The sequence below is a fragment of the Pinus tabuliformis genome, chromosome X (genome assembly GCF_031772625.1).
Source record: "Pinus tabuliformis cultivar Carrire ecotype Pingquan chromosome X, CPIR1, whole genome shotgun sequence".
Classification (NCBI taxonomy): Eukaryota; Viridiplantae; Streptophyta; class Pinopsida; order Pinales; family Pinaceae; genus Pinus; species Pinus tabuliformis.
In genome coordinates, this window is record NC_142308.1 from 327,329,966 (window position 1) to 327,342,595 (window position 12,630).

The following is a 12,630-nucleotide window of genomic DNA, read 5'->3' on the forward strand; positions in this document are numbered from 1 at the left end:
TAGATCACAACTCATAATAGATTGCATCTGGGACCTTTCCTTATCTCAATAGAAATCATTGATAAGCCCGAACTCAAGAACTGTAGATAAACCTGCTGATGTCATCAATGCCACGTCACCACCGACGTCATCACTACCATGTGTCACCCAGTAAGTGTTTGAACATGGCATTGGGAAACAACCCCATAAGACCCCTAAAAATGCCAAAAATGAGTGACATGTGTCCACTTGCCATGTCATCATCTATACGTGCCACATTGTTGTTGACATCAGATTTCCTGTTAGCTTAGTGGACCACTTAGAGGCCGCCATGTGGCCCCTTAGAGGAGAGAGGAAAAGGAGGTACCCACCTTGGTTTTTCCATAGTTTTCTTTGTTAAAACTTTCCGGTCCTTCCCCAGCGATGCAACAATATATCAGTGTTCGGGACTGTGATATGCCGATAACATTAGTTGTGTGCCCCAAGGATCTTGCTGACGACCAATTGTGATATATGCTCTACTCGGACTTGTCGACTATTGATATGTGATATCGGCGATCGGTGGATCACTGACTTTCATTTTTCCAATGCTCCTTACCCTCCAGTAAGGCCAATTTTTTATTGCAATAAGTCTCCTGGGTCCCGATTACGAATTACCTCCACACTTAGCCATTCTCCTTGTTTTATGAGTTTTTGAAAGGAATTCTTCAATAGGATCTAAATTTTGATCCAGGAATCCTCTTTTGGACTTATATATACCCCAAAAAAGCTTTGTCTGATAACTACGCAATGGCAAGGGTCCCATCTAGCTCTAATAACTTTTGTGGCTCAAAATATGGCATAAAAATTCATTGTTATTTGGCTTGTTAAGCAACTGATAACTGATAAAGTAGTGAGTGACAAGACCTAGAAAATTTCAAATGCATTGGCTAGGACCCTATGTTGTTGAGGAAATTACAGATGGGGGTGCAGTTCAGCTTGCGAAGGTGAATGGAGAATTATTTCTGTGAAAGGTCAATGGAAGTCGCTTGAAGTTGTACAGGGGTGAGCCCACCCTTGCGCAATGACTGTATGATTGCAGGATAGTCTTAGTACTCTAGGCAATTGAAAGGAGGTACGAGAATTTAAACTACACTACCCAAGAGTTGGAAAGATAGAGCGAAGGGGCTACATGACAGGTCCAAGGATGACATTGAACATAGTTGTGCCAAAGGAGGTATGCTAGGTGGGTGGGCCTTGTGCAGCTTGGACAAAAAGTAACCGTTGGCAACACTATAGTTGATTGGATGGATAATTTTTCATTGAAAGGAGTGGGGGAGAGAATTTAAGATGCCGATCTTTGGAAATCTGCCACCAAATGTGTATTAATGACCAAGAATTTGAGTGAACAGTTGGATTTAAATTCAAATGTAGCTATAAATACAGCATGCTTCCCTACATTTGAACACTTTTCCTTCAAAGAGTGTGCATTAATCTTTTGTGCCAAGATAACTGTTGTATGTCTTAGAAAGTTTATGAGGAATTATTTCACAACTAGAGTTCGCTAAACTACTTGAGTGGCACCGTAAGATCATCTTTGATAGGATGACTAAAACTCTCCTTGAAATGGAAGCAGTGCCATCTATCCCTGCATGATTTCTGATTACGGTGCTTAGGTATCCTAGACCTAAGTCTTATGTTCCTCAGCCTTTTGCTTCCAAGGTGACAGATAAGTAGTAGAAGAAATAGGTCTCGCTAAGGCAGTCACCACATAAAAACCCCATGAAGGTACACTAGAAGGGGAAGATGGATCAGTCACAACAACCGACTGAGCCTAGTGATTTGAGTGAAGAAGATATGTGTGAAGGCATCGAGGAGATTGATGCTAAGTAGGGTGATCCAATGACTCAGTTACCAATGTATATCCCACCATGCAAGGCCACGACTAAGGTGCCTAAATACCCCGACAATGCAAAATCCATGGTGATTTCTCCACTCTCGCTGGAGAAGGTGGTTTTTGAGGGTGCGTTGTTGGCCCGGATACTGACCTTAAAGATCGAGGACTGGGAATTAGGGAATCATGAGAAGTTCCCTGAGTCGGCATCGACCAAATACTTATCCAAGGTATATTATGAGGCATCATACGTTATGCGATTGGAGCCAATAAAGTGGGTCACTGGTGTTAGGGCCGCGGGGCTCCTGAATATCCTCTAGGTGCCATATTTCATTGCATCAATATAAATACCATTTGTATATGAAAATTGCACACATTAGTGCACAATGGGTGTCTTTCACTGGGAGGAACCATCCCAATTACTGACATGCTAGTCCACCAGATCACCTTGTTGCTATAATAAGGCGTGGATTTGGTATAAGTGTTCACTGGAAAGGTGTAGGAGAAGAAATTCACAGACCAGATGAAGAGTGAGTTTAGGATGATCAAGAAGTCGCATGGGTATTCTATCTACTCTATCATGGATCCCACGGTGCAGTTTTAAATGCAGATATTGGCGTGCAAAATCATGTGGAAGTGTCACGTAGAAGAAGTTTCGGCGCCAGTCATCTCTTTGGTTGTGCAGTGCACCAACAGAGTTTAGTATAACTCAGATTAGTACTTGTGAAATGAATTTTTGGAGAACTATTGGGAGGCCTAGGAGGACAGGAAGAAATTTCATTACGCCTGGTTACTATTATTGATTAATTTGGTGCATGGCAGACACCTGAGGATACTTAATTTCCTTAGCAAGAGATGAACCTGCTCGAGGCATCGAAGTTCGCTTCACTCTGGGATACCAAGGACCCTGTGCGAGTCACAAGAAAAAAATATGCTAGGTCCTATTTGAAATGGACTTGTGGAAAGTGATTAGCCATAGGCCGAGGCTGTCACCCACATTGTATGCCCATTATGAGCCCCTTGATAATTTCAAAGTGGACTTCCACAACTTGCATGTTCTTGCAAGGAGGGATCCCGAGAAGACATAGTACAAGTTGCCTTACTTGGTGACTAAGGAAGATGTAACAGAGATCATGGCCAAATGGCCAAATGGCCAACTGAATGGTTAACCCCATCAGATGCAGGCATAGGTACAGGCAAGGATGTGGAGGATACCACTACGCAGATAATAGCAGTAGAGAAATAGAAGGAAGCCCAAAAGGCTACTACCTGCGAGCAAGTTGCACATTAGAAAGAGGTTGTTGCTAGATAAAAGTAAGCGAAGGACAAGGCAAAAGAAGCCACACAACAACAACGCCGCAAACCACCATCGATGTTGAAGAGTCTGATACACAGAAAACACTAGACAAAGAGGAAATAGAAGAAGAAGAAGTAGGGGGCGTAGAAGAGTGAACCCCCTTCGTGGTAAAGAAGTGATAGAAGTAGACATCGACGGGCCGTGGAAGAAATAGAAGTCTGACCACTTAGCTGGGGCAACCCCGTTAGTCCTCACGGAGGGGGACTTAGATGAAATCAATGATGTGGTTTGAGATATGATGTCAGAACATTGGGGTCACTTTGAAGAACAGTATCAACAAGCACTAGGAAAGGTTCAGCAAGACCTACACAAGTTGCAGGTCCAAATAGGTCAAGTACAGGCGAGCGTGGGACAAGTGAGCGGGGTGCAAGTGAGCTTGAATCAAGCAAGCGTGCCATTAATGGATTCATACAAGACTTTGGATCTTCATCTCGTTCATCTACCAAATGGATCCCCATGCGCTGAGACTAAGGAAGCAATGGCCCAACTACTGAACTTTAAGAATCTGGGCCTAAACCTCGTGAAACTTCCTATCTAGACCTTGCATGAGCTTCACCAAGGGGTCTCCAATGAGTTGAAAATTAGGTAGAAATGCGCGCTATTGGTTATCAGTGAAGTAAAAACAAACAACTAACAGATCTTTGCAGAAAAGGTATAGGCACTTAAGGAGGAGGAAATCACTGCACGCAGTTAGAAATTGGAAGTAACCATTACATAGGTTTGTATTGAGCTACCAAAGCTCAACATTTCAGCTAAAGAAGCTTCCATGAAGAATATACAAAAGCTAGTCGTGGTAGTAAAAGAGTCGAAGGAGGAAATCGACAAAATCTAGTTCGAATTACAGTTACAGATATCATAGCTGCAATTGAATTTGCAGCCTACGATTCTTCGAGAGGTCTGGGAGCAGTGCAGATATGCTATCTAGAAAGGCATGGCCAATTTAGAAAACAAAGTCAAGGGTTGCACTGAGTTGTTCAAGCAGGCCATGGAATTATGGAATTCACTGCAGGAGGACCTGACTCTCAAGAATATTGGTGCGAATATTAGGTAAAAATAGAGGCAGTTTGACAAATCTGATTGACTACGTGAACACTAACACCAATACAACATTTCACGAGGTTGCAAGAAGGAAAGATGCTACAAAATGAGGTTGATGAGCTACATCGCAAGGAATAAATTATTATTTTTGGAACAAGGTCATGGACTAAGGAGGCCATCCAGCTGACTTTTTGAGTCCAGAGTAAACTTAAGAGCATGCAGTAGACTTAGAGGACCATGGACCTCGTGGTGGATGACCCAATTACCGAAACATTGGTCGAGGAAGTACAACAGGCTACTACACTAAGAGCAACTGATCTACATGTTTTGAAGTTGGAGTTCCACGAACTCCAAGCAAAGATCAAAGCTCTAGCTAAGTGAACCGAGGATGAGTCACGAAATTGTGTTGGGGGCCTATTGGGAAAGTGTCCCCTGGGGTCAAATTTTTATCCTTTACTTTTTGTACAAATGTAAAGTCTCCACGATTTTAGGAAGCAAAGCATGAAGATAACAAGAGTTAAGGGGGCTTTAGTCCCTTAGGATATAAGAAGTTTTGAGATTCGCACATGGTCCATGGACCATGGTATTATAAAAGAAAAGAATATATATAGAAGGGTCACAACGAGTCTAGAAAGTAAGTCATACTAGAAGATGATTGTTTGAGCAAGTAAGCTAAGGCAGGAAAAGTATATTTCCTATACTTAGGCGAAGGGGAAGGCTCATGTAGCTGAGTGTGTGGAGATCTTGGTAAGTCCGCAGGCTGAATGTGCGAGCTCCTACAATTGAGTGTGTAGAGAAAAATAGTTTGTACTTGAATGAATACATCTAATAAGGACATTTTTGATCCAGTAATTGTGCATCTGTATATCTATTTTTACTTTTGTAGTTTTTTGTATTTTTGCTTTGTATTGGAAATTATATGAATGAATTGTTATCTTATGCATGAAAGTGGTAGATCAGTAATATTTGTTGATGTTATGAATAATTAAATACCTTCACAAAGATATAGATGTTGTTTAGGTGAATTATTGTAATTTAGTGTTTTGGAAGGGTTAGGGTTCATGAAGGCAAAGCTAAGACCTAGTAGCCGTAGCAACCCATCACACAGGCCTCTAGATGCAAAAACCAAGTTCTATCATCCCAAAATACTACTTTAGGTGAGACTGCAACCTGTGCTACGCGTGTTGTTTTTGAAATGGCCAAAAGTTTAGGGCTTTGTTGGTTGGCACAACTAACTTTGAACTTGGGTCAAGGCCCATAAAACCAAAACAAAGCCTTCATCTCGTGTCAATGGTGTGGTGTGGTTCATATCCTTAGGAAAAATAGGCCAACTATATTTTCATATATGCTAAATAAACATCACTTCTAGTGGCCAAACTGTTAGGCCTACCACTCAAATGCTTAGTGATATTGTTCAAATCTACAAGGTGAATTTTGCACAATCCACACTTTCAAATAATCCTCAACAACCTCAAGGTAAAAAGAAGAAAACCAAGTCAAAAAAACTTCAAACACTAAAAAAATAACACCTCATACCCAAAATAACTATGATCTTTCTTCCCATCAATAAAAAATCAACCTCCTAAGTTTTGCATAGAAGACCCTCTTCAGTTTTTAGACAGGTAGTATTCCTCTTTCAACACACTCAAATTTTCAATATATCAAAAGAAATAGTATACATTCAAAGTGGACTATGTGTGGTATCAACAAAGGATTACAAAAATAAATATAAGAAAGTTTGATTAATTGATTCCATTTCATTCATCATTCATGAGATAAGAATCATTGAACCAAGGAAATAGATAAATACAAAATAATAATTCTCTAGATGTTTAGAATCTATAGAATAATCGCATTCATTAGAATAAAAAAGGGCATAGAAAAGCATCAATGAAATTAATAATTCATTAAAATAAGTCTTAAAATCACAAATTAATTTCTTTCCCATAAGGTAGCTCTCTACGGGAGTCAAAAAATAATTTTACAAATTTAAAGTTTTGGGAAATTTAGGTGCCTAAAGAACTCTTAAAAATCCTGATACTTAAATTTGTAAAACAAAATGCATTTATCCCTTAAGGGGACTAGGGTTGCACTCCCATGGGTTATTAATATTAAGATACCAAAAAGAAAAAAAATAATTATAGTTAGGAATCATATTAAATGATGTAAAGGAATAATCCAATTATAGTCAAGAATCAACTTAACTGATGTAAAGGAATAGTCAAGAAATATGGATGACCAAAGACTGGAAGGAAAAAAATGAATTGCCTCAATGGATTTGGATACTCACAAAAATTATGTGGAAGGACACCTATCTTCTATGTTGAATAATATGCTATATTATATGGCTATAAGGATGGTATTATTCTAACTATTCTATAATTATTGAATATTAACGATATCTTGCATGGATTTATTTAACCATTCTTCACTATATTCTTTCATATGTGGAACATAGTATGTCCTATTTGACATGTATGTTGAATATTTCCTCCTCGACGTCTTAAGCATATTCTTGTATTTTGTTAGAAACATTGAGGGAGGTGGGGGGGGGGGGGGGGGGGGGGGGCTGTGGGGGTGAATTAGTATTCCTTGGAAATAGTATTTTCACTTTTCTTTTATGATGTTAATGAACAAGTTAAGCATTTCTAGATAACTTATATAAATTGTGAGAAGTATATGAAAGAGTATAAACATAAAGAACGTTGGTGAATCAACAAGCACATCATCACATTGGAACACCAGATATTAGGTGGAAAACCCATATTGGAAAAGCCATCATTGTTTTTCTCCTTGCTTATTATTATTATTATAAAGAAATATTATATTCCATATTACACTGGTGCAAACTCATACCAGTGTGCAGGCTCCTACCTACTAGAGGACACCACCTCTTATTTTTCTACAACTACCACTGGAAGGAAGCCACCACTCCCTAATCAAATTTATCAGCCACCACCATGTTGGCGTTGTTGGAAGTCTACCAACACAGGGGGTCTCCTTGGTATGAAGTCCCAACTAGACCTCACACCATTTGGAGTAGTAGCCCCATTTGGACAATAGGCTCAACTACCATAACTTAAAGGTTTTCCTTGGCTACAAAAAACAACATAAGAGAGTATACACATAACCTTGGAAACAATCAAGTAAACATTTTGAAGCATATATTTGCAATGTACATAAGATACGTTCATGAACAAGAAAAAAAAAAGTGAGCCTCTAGAAGAAAAGTAATAGTACTATCCTAAAAGAGACACACAAGAGCATAGAAAAATAATTGATTAACCTACAAATTATTTCACAAGATAACAACGATCATAAAAGCAACTAACAATGCACATTCAATAATATCCATACCAACTCTAACAAAATAGGTCATTTTATTTAGTATGTATGAACACAAACATATACCACAAACATTAAAGATTAGTCTTACAACATCCATGACACATGCATGAAATTTTGTCAGCTCTAATAGCTTCATATATTAAGTGAAAGTTCCAAGATACACAATTACAATGTTGCAGCACTAGCCCCAATAGTGGAACATTAAGTCACCACTTTCTCCTCCAAAGGATGATCTTCTCTCCTATGCCAAGCTAGATAAGCCAACATGAAAAGTCCTTTTGCTTGAAGCATGAGGGTTTATTTATAACAAATGGGAAGACTCTTCACCTCCCATGTCACTCTTAACCTCCCTCATGAATCTTGAGCTTCTATGTAACCTTTGAGATCCTACATGACCTTAGGACTTCCTAGTGACTTCATGTTCCATGTGTAATCCCTGGGCTTTCGCACATTCTTTACATTTTCATATTTTGGAAAATACAAAATTACATTCCACATATTGTGGAAATATACATGGAAAACATATGAATTTTGTGATAACACATTGAGAAGAAATAATTTTTCCACTGTGACATAAGACTTCATTGTAATGTATTAATGCCAAGTTCCTCTCTTTCTTGCTATGTCTTTAGTTCTTCATAATAGATCTGACTTATGCTTCACCTTCACCCTCCAAAGAGTCCAAATAAGTATTAGAACCTTCTAAGTCAACATGAGTTTCCACCTCTTCGTAATGGTCCATAATTCCTTTACACCTACAAGATAGTATATTTGTGTCCAAATTGAATGAGTATCCTTCTTGTAACATCTTCTTGCTAACCTCCTTGAGCATCATCTTGCCATGATAGGGTGATAGCGCCTACAAACTAAATTCACCCATGACAAGGCAACATCAACCCTGAAATCACATATTCTAACTTTTTTTGCTTAATGTGTGAAGTTGAATGTGATGGGATAATGCACAAGGAAAAAGAGATGAGCTTAGAGAAGCATGATGCATAGATTCAGGATGTAAGGTGTGATGGATTGGGCACTATGATTTCACAATGTGCAATGGAAAGGGAGAGGAAAGACATGAATTTCACATTGGGAAAGTCTAGCAGGCAAGGATAACAAGATTAGGTATTGTAACTATGCAGTTTGCAATGCTCTAGGGAGAGGATCCATGGAATGTGCAGTTCAGCACCGCAAGGGCTGAAGGATGGCCCTATTGTCCACTATGAATGCATAATGCACAATAAGGGCAAGGTTGGCCAAGGAATTTTATAATTGAGCTTTGCAGGAGACACGAGTAACATGCTTGGGAATTGTAACTATGAAATTTGTAGTTGATGATTAAAGAGGTTCTAGGTATTACACATTTGAGCACTTCAAGGGTCTAGAGATGCCCCCATGGCCGCTATGAATGCGTAGTGTGCAATTCAAACTAGTACGAAGGAGTGAATATGCTTTGGGATTATTCAATGCATAGTTAAAGTAGGTTTTCCTTTATGATTTCATAATGTATAGTTCGAAGAGGTAATAACTCCACCACTATGGCTTCAAAATGCATAATGTGCAATACACTTAGATGAGGGCTGAAATTAGTCATGGATATCACAAGTTGCGAGGACCATAAGAACTCCAAAATTGACTAAGTGTCTGTTGTATTGGCTACAACCACCCTCCAAAAATTTTCCTTAGCCTATTTTGAAGCCTCCCCTACCAACCTTACACATCACTTTATCTTGCTTCATCAAGTACTCAAGCTTCAGTGCTTTCCTTGCATAAAGTCAGCATGTCAATCACAGTTGATCCATTTTCCTCATAGGCTACTCATTCGAACTTAGTCCAGTTGTAGGTTGAGTAGCTTCCTAGTGAAATTCACGCATTTTTGGAGGGCAACCAGCCTTCCTTCCAGGAATTGCGCAATTCCCTCTGATAGCTTGTTGGGCTCCAGGATTGCGCAATCTTGCCAACCAACCCTCCCAGCAAGATTTGTGCAATTTTTCCCAGCATTAGGTTGCTCAACCTAGGATTTTCACAAATATGGGCAACAGTCAGCTCCTTAGCCCAAAAATTGTGCAAATCTCCTGGGCATCCAGCCCAGCTCCCAGCCAGAAATGCACATTTTTCTTCAGCAGTCAAGCAGTCTCTTGCATGTGCACCTAAGTTGATCGGTTCTGTTTGGGATTGAGAAAAGAAAACTAGCATGCATGGTATATTTGTCCCAAGGAAGCATGTAAACGCATCCCTAATTTTAGGGATCTATGTTTAGAAGTTGGAGGTTACATGCAAGGAACAATTCAGAAACCTCCCTCCAAGTGTTGCTTCCCCTAGACTTGTGGCATGTGCATCACAACCTCGATGTTATCAAAATTCATCAACCAGATGCTACAGGGCTCATTCCTCACATAAACCTTGTAGCTCTAATATCCCACATCACATATAGTAGCAGTTGGCACATTCAACTCAGTTGTTTTAGGGTAAGCTCGCTTCCCATGCCTTGTGCTGCATTTCTATCACTTTTTGTGTATTCACTTGTGTGAGTGTTGTTTGATTGATTTATTTGAATGCCTCTTGTCGTTTACATGTATTATGGCTTGTACTAGCTCTTTTTCAATTTTTGTTGCCTTCTCACTCCTGTCGCATGCATGAAACTATTTTTCATGAACGTTCGCCCAACCGACGAACTGCTTCACCCACATGCATGTTGATTTATTTGTTGAATATTTCATTCATGTTTTTCATGCATTGTCAATCACTTCTTTTATCACTTAGTGTTGCCATGCCTTTATTGTGTTAGTTTCTTTTAGTTGCCCGTCGGCGAGTTGGACCAACCTTGGCTCGGACTCTGCCTTCACCAAGGCTGCATTGTGCAATCTGGTGAAGGAAGGCTCACCTTCCTCTCTAGATTTTCTCATTCATACCCAACACTAGCCTCTAGGAATATTTTTCACATTTCTGGAGGAAAGTGGTTACTTGGCTCAAAAAATTGCGCAAATTTGTCCCTTGGCCAGTGGTCCTTCCCAACTAGAATTGCATAATTCTCAATCCTAGCAGTCAGTAGCCGGACTGGACTGTGGATCACACAGTTCCAGTAGTCATTCAGTCTCTCAGCAGACTGGAATGTGCCTTGTGAAATCTTGGAAATTGGTCTCCCGACCTCCCAACCAAAATTGCGCAACCTCCATGATCATTCACCCAGGTATGTTGCAAGTCATTTCTCATGTTCATTCTAGTTTTTGACTGACATATTTCTTTCTATGAGTGTTTCCATGTCTCCAGGTATCACAGGTGTTGATCTTCCTATTAGAAGTACATGTACAATGGTATCCAGGAGAGCAGAGATTAAGACACCATTCAGAACACGCTTGGGGAAGCATTCAATCAAGTGTCTATGAGCTTGCCTACTTGCGAAGACATCAAGTTCTTCGTGGGCAAGGACATCAAGCAGTGGAATCACAGTGAGCAGCATCATGAACAATAGCTAAAGGTAGCATACCGAATGTAGCGAACGCAACGAATGTAAGAGGAAGGTTGTTGACAACCTAGAGGTGGAGCAAAGTTGCAAGATCAAGTAGATCCATTGATAGTGAAAGAAACTTTGGAGACTCAGGCTATGAAGTGATGGAGCGACATAAAGATTGCGTGAAAGGTAGAAGATGGAAAAAAGAAGGAGTTGCATGTGCTGAAGTAGCAACTCAGGAAGAACATGAAGCTGCATAAACAACTCAATGAGTTGCAGCAGGAACAAGAGAAATAGTGGTCACAACATGCACTCATAGATGAAACTATGCTAGTAAGAGTTAATGATCCATCCCAGTAGCTAAAACAGATAAAACATGGTGAGCGATGTTGTTGATCGCATGCAAAGGATCCAACAACATGCATGTCGTTGAGTGCATGCATGCAATCCAAAAAATTCAATGCAGTCACCAAGGAGAAGAAAAGAAGCAAGTTCAACTAGAGCTAAACATGTACTTCGGAAAGTTGATGTGCATGAACAGCAGCACACACTTGAGTATAAGCATGGACACTATCCATCAGTGTGTTACCTCTTCAACCACACCTAATAAAACCATGCACATGTTAGAAGACGGGTTGGATAAAGGGACCGAACCAATGCACCAATTGCAACAGAGGCAAGATTTTGCTTCAACAAGATTTCACCATGAGGTGCATACACACCACCATGGAAGACCAAGCTTGGCATCAGCTCACCACCTTCACCATCACAAGCATGTCAAAGACTTGGTATCATCATAGCAGACTGAGTGTCGGTGATGTCTTGCAAGGCTTGCTCAAGCCATGTTGTCTCACATGAGTACATGTGCATTGTAATGTTGATTCATGTCAAGTTGTTGTGGCCAGCAACAACCCCCCTTCTTATTTAGTTCTATCACTAATGCTAAATAAGTGGGGACCCTTATCCATAAAATTTAAAAAATAAATTAGGCCTTGTATTCCCTTTTTGAATAAATCTTACTATCATAAACTTAGGAGAATACCCAAAAATCTAAAAGGACTTAAGTTTTATGATAAGTTTGAACAAAACCGTTTTCTCAATAAAAAGCATCGCATCGCAAAAAGGTAATAGATGCTTTCCTACAAACAAAATCCTAAGATTGTGAAATCACGATGCGAGATCACATATTAAAGAAATTCATCGCATCACAGTTTTCATGTGCTTCAAGTATCACTTAAAGTGAAATACCTCAAACCGCCGATATGCGATGGCGCATCTCGCAAATCACATTTCGCAAAAAACATATGGTAATGGATGATTGCCACATGTAACAGATCTGCGATTTTATGAAGCAAATCGCAAAATCACCTTATTGCATATCTGTAGGGCTCATCATTCGAAAAATATTTTCCATAAACTGATGCTCAGTTTTGCGCGTTAATGTTAATTTAATGAGTTAGTTGTAAATCATTAATGAAATATGGTTTTGATCTGATTGAAGAGCCATTTCACGAAAGGTGATATATTTGATATGATTTTGGCATTTAAAGATTTCTTGTGACCTTTTTCTTATCATTACTCTTTCCT